The sequence below is a fragment of the Nicotiana tabacum genome, chromosome 1, assembly GCF_000715075.1.
Source record: "Nicotiana tabacum cultivar K326 chromosome 1, ASM71507v2, whole genome shotgun sequence".
In the NCBI taxonomy this organism is placed as follows: Eukaryota; Viridiplantae; Streptophyta; class Magnoliopsida; order Solanales; family Solanaceae; genus Nicotiana; species Nicotiana tabacum.
In genome coordinates, this window is record NC_134080.1 from 210589010 (window position 1) to 210594003 (window position 4994).

The 4994-nt window shown below is 35.1% G+C and overlaps 1 long non-coding RNA gene across 1 annotated transcript; it reads right to left on the reverse strand.

Annotated features, from left to right (window-relative positions):
• Positions 1–383: 383 nt before the first annotated feature.
• On the reverse strand, positions 384–1401 carry LOC107811690 (uncharacterized). Its single transcript, XR_001653959.2, has 2 exons — positions 1065–1401; positions 384–941 (listed from the first exon to the last, which is right to left on the reverse strand). It is a non-coding gene; the product is annotated as an uncharacterized LOC107811690 (long non-coding RNA).
• Between the last annotated feature and the right edge of the window lie 3593 nt (positions 1402–4994).

The following is a 4994-nucleotide window of genomic DNA, read 5'->3' on the forward strand; positions in this document are numbered from 1 at the left end:
TTTGACGTAAATCACATAAGTTTGAAAGATGATGTACCATAAGTATTAAAACCATGTGAATCCGAAGAAAATACCAAAATAAAGGCAGTGACCGCCTAACTTTAACATTACCTTCACAGGAGTTCATACAAATAGACATGCCTACTGTCTTGCCTTTGTAGTGTTTTATTTTCTTTATTATTATTTTTTTGAACAAACAAAGAAATAGAGCTAAAAGAAGAAAAAAAATAACAACATTGGTAAGTAACATTACATATCAAAAGATCAATTTTCCAAAGCAACCAAGTGTTGTGCACTACTGACTTGTTCTTTCATTCCACGGGCAAACAAATTGAAAGGTGGAGTACTTGACTTACTAAAAGGGCTAAACCCACACAATCAACAGATCTAGGAATACGCCCTTATAGACCATTTCAGAGCACATAGCACAACTGATACAAATGTGTCCAAACAAAAATCTGCTGAAGAACTAACAGAATTGGTCATTAAACTCATTTTACTTACAACTTGGACATTAACAATAAAACAATGAGAGAAAACACACATGAGGCTCAATAATTATATCTCACAAATTTCAACGACTACAAACATTTGAAAGTTCTCAATAGTAGGAATTCGTACCTCTACAAGCAAGAAATAAAAAGAAGCTAGAAAACTCAGCAAAGCTCGGCGCAAGCAGAAAAAATCAGCAATAACAGCAGCGCAACAAGAACACAGGAATCAACCAGCTTGAACCCGAACCAAGACTGAAATTTTGAACTCCAAAAGAAAACTCGACTTCAACTTGAACCGTTAAATCAAGCTCCCTTGAGAAACAAAACTCCAACCCAAAGAACAAACGCTAAAGAAAATTTGTTTTCAGTAACTCCTTTTTGATTTTTTCTCTAAAAAATAGAGTAAAAAAATGAACTCAAACCATGATGTCTCTTTTTTTTATGTTTCTGCAGAAAAAAGAGAAGAAGGTCTGAAGAGATGACAAATAAAAAAAAACCTAGAAATTTTGACTAAGTTTTTCTGAAGATTTTTATCCGATTTTTCTCTCTAATCTTACAAAGAATGTCTACCTCGTATATATAGTCTTCAAACTCTCCAAATAATCTGCCCAAAAATCTGAAAATCCTTCATGTTTTTGAACAATTTTGGGACAAATGGAGGGCGTGGATTGATTCACATCTATCCACAGCTCCCATTCATCCAACAATTATCCTTTTTGTACAAAAATCCGCGATTTTGAGGGAATATTCGTACTCCCCTATGACAAATCCGTTGGGAAATAGAGGTGACGTGGAGAGGGGGACCGTTTTGAGTGAACTCGGGTGAGTTATGGCGAGTTGAGGGTTAAGGATCAATGAATGAGACGATGAATAGTGTGTAGGGCGTCATCTCTGGCTTCTCTAGGGTTTGGGGGAATTGGGGGAAATGTTTATAACAGGGGTTTTATATTGAAGTCAATGGACGGGTCAAAATAATGGGTCAGATCCGATTGTGTTGGGCTGGGGCGGTGAGAAAAGTGTTTGGGCTATGGGTTAATTGATTTTGAGGGGGCAATTTGTACAAGATGGCCCAATTTTGACAATGGCCGAATTTGGGGGTGATTTGGGAGATTAAAGAATGGGTCCAATTGATACTCTTGTATTCCCCTTCTTTTATTTTCAATTCCTATTTTTCTTTCTTCTTGTTTTTTAATTAAAAATTCTAATAATTAAAATCCTAAATTATCTAAAAAAGTGAGATTGAACTAATTAACTAATCATAAAATTTGTAAACATCACTTAATTCTAAAGTAAAAGAGAAAAATCAATAAACTAAAAATTAAAAGACAAAAAATGTAAACATGAGCTATTTTTTTGTGATTTTCAAGTTTTATAAAGCAAACAATTATTGCTTAATTCTAAAAATGTAAAAACAAATCCTAAATACAACGCGCGACATTTTTTGGTATTTTTCATGATTTAAATAAAAATTAAACATGCAAGAAAAATGCAAACAATTAATAAAAATCTATAAAAAATCCTAAAAGTGGCAAATAATTAAGAAAAAAATCTATTTCCTTGGATTTTGTAGGGGTATTTCATGTATGGAAAAAATCACGTGCTCACACCCCTAACCCCTTACTTTGATGGCTCTTCTTTTTCTTGTGAGGTTAATAGGAACAAAGAACTCAGGGATGATGACCCGAAAAAGATCGAGGATATGCTAAAGTGCCTTGTGGAACAATATGATGAGATACAACTGCGGGTACAAAGGCAAGATGCAACTATTCGTAACTTGGAGGCTCAAGTGAGTCAACTAGTTGAAGCTTTTAATACTCAATATACCAATATTATGGATAGTAGCCAGGAGCAGTGTGCATTAGAGATGGAAATTGAGGTGCCAATGGAGGGGTCCAAAATAGAACCCCAACACTCTAACCAGCTAGAATTTGAGGATGCCAATGTTGAAGAAATAATACTAAAGTCCACCAGGGATGTTGAAGATACAAATTTAGTTGACTCTAGTGTGATTGGTATTGAGGAGGTTAAAAATCTTGAAGTTCATGTATTTGAGCGCGTTGGACCTCATTCCAAATACTTCTCTATATTATGTTCAGATGGTGAAATGGAAATTGATTTGTATGAGCCAATGCAAGAGTTAAAGGAAGAGGTAGATGAGCCCTATATTCTGAAATTTTCAAGGTTGTCTAGGCAAAATGACACTCCTCGGTTGAAAGCCAAAAAGTTCAGAAAGTATCATTTAATTTTTGGCTCGCAACAATTTGTATGGCCCCAGGAGCATGATCATAGAGCAGAATCAAAACTTGGGGTCCAGTTTATAAGTTCAAAGTGGAGGTAGAAAGTGATTCGCATCGTGCCGCAACATTAAATCGAGCGCTTGTTGGGAGGCAACCCAGCTTTACTACTTTCTTTTATTTATTTATTTTACTATTAATTTTTTAATTGTATTATTTTTGTAGTGTCGATTTTTTTTATTTTCTAGGAGCATGGAAAGCAAAGCTATTGGAAGGATGCAACAGCAAACCAGATGGTTGGAACTAAGTGTGAGGTACCCGCATGAATGACCAAGCCTGGGAGAAGTCTGAGTACCCCATGAGCTGCTAGTGCTTCGGCCTTTGGCCTACCAGGGAGTTTCTTTTACCCTCTTATTAGTATGGTGTGCATTGGGGACAATGCACAATTTTAAGTGTGGAGTGAGGAGATTGTCGGGGTGAATTTCTATGCTATTTTAGTTGTGTTAGTTTAATTGAATAATGCTTTTGTTTTAAAAAAAAATTGGACTGTTCCCCACGATGGATCTATTAAACAATTTTCTTGAAGGATTTAAGTCTAAAAAAATAATAAAAATATTTTCTTTGTAGGTAGTGTAGTAATTCCTCTTTAATTTTTCTTTGTGTCACGGTTCTTTTCCATGGGTTTTATTTGAACCAGGTGTAGCTAGTTTTATTTTTTTTTGGAATAGGAGTCATTGTGTTGTGTTTTGAATTGAAGCAATATCTCTTGACTTTGTTATGTCATGAGAATAGTGAGTACTTTGGTTGTGACGCTTAGGCTCAGTTTTTGACTCTTGTAGAAGTACCTTAAAATGTATGATTTTAAATTTGCTTAACTGCTTTGACTAGAGGGTCTTGATAAATCCAATCCTGAGTGAGTTATTTGCCATGTGTGTGTAAGGTTTTGTGTTATTATGTGCGTTACATTTGATGTCTAGAACTTGCCCCGTGTGTTTGCAAAGAGAAATAGTAGTTTTGTTCAGTTTTGGAAGTGATATAGATGTTTCTTTGTTGAGCCATAATTGCAATGTTACATTGCACCTAATTGCAATGTAACGTAGTTAACCCCCTTTGAGTCTGTAATCCTGTTTCTTTGGCAACCACATTACAAGCCTTACTCATTTGTTTGAATTAACCATCTATTTGAACCTTTTCACCTCTCATGAGCACTTGAATTGTTATGAACTCTATAAAAGTTAAAGGGTGGGGTGGTTGGTTCGGCTTTTGAGTGGAGCTAATGAAATAAAGAGAAAGGTGCACTGATTTGAAAGAGCAAGATCCACTTGAATTGAAAAAGAAAATAAAAGGAAAAAAATAGTTGTATTGTGTGAAGATATTCATTGACAAGTGGTAACTCTTGATGTAATTGTGCTTAAATAATTTGAGAGTTGATGTCTATTGATGTGAAGGTGAAGTCATGGTTTGACATAAGTGTGAGGTTTCAATTGTTAAAGTGTATGTATTAAAGTGCTTAGGGAGGTGTAGTCACTCTTATATCCAAATGTATCATACCCGACCCTCAACCTACATTACAACCAAATAAAGTCCTACTTGATCCTAGACTGAATGAGCTCGATTAGTAGAGTAGTACACTACGGGCAAGCCTATGGTGCATCTTTTGTGGTATATGAATGTCGTTTCTGAGAGTGAGTGAATTCTTTCTATCTTGAGTTCCTAATTGTTCTTAAATTTTATATTGTGTGGAACTACTCTCTTTTGTTGTGTGAGGACACTTGATTCATGAAGGAAAGGTAATGTCAATGACCTTTATATTAGAGTAAGTGGGTGAGTTGTGAATAATGCGTTGTACTTGTGAGTCAAACCTTGAGGTGAAGATGTTACGCTTTTGTGCTTAGTCTATTTTAAATATTCTTGGTATGATGAGTTAGGAGAATTGTTTAAAAAAAGGTCGTGTCTATATAAAGTGTAGTTTGATTGCTCGAGGAAGAGCAATGGTTTAAGTGTGGGGTGTTGATGATAGGCTATAATGACGTATTTTAGTCGCTTATTACACTCTAATTTAATGCACTTTAATCGATTTTGAGCTTTAATCGCTAGTGTTTTGCACTAATTATGTATTTTATGTCTTGTAGAAGTGATTTCGCGCTATGTAGAATTATGAAATGAATTCAAGTAATTTGGAGCTTTGAAGTCTGAGTAAAAGCCCAAGTAATTAAGTCGGGATCATGTTTGGGGATTAACGGATGATAGTTAAGAACGAAACGAA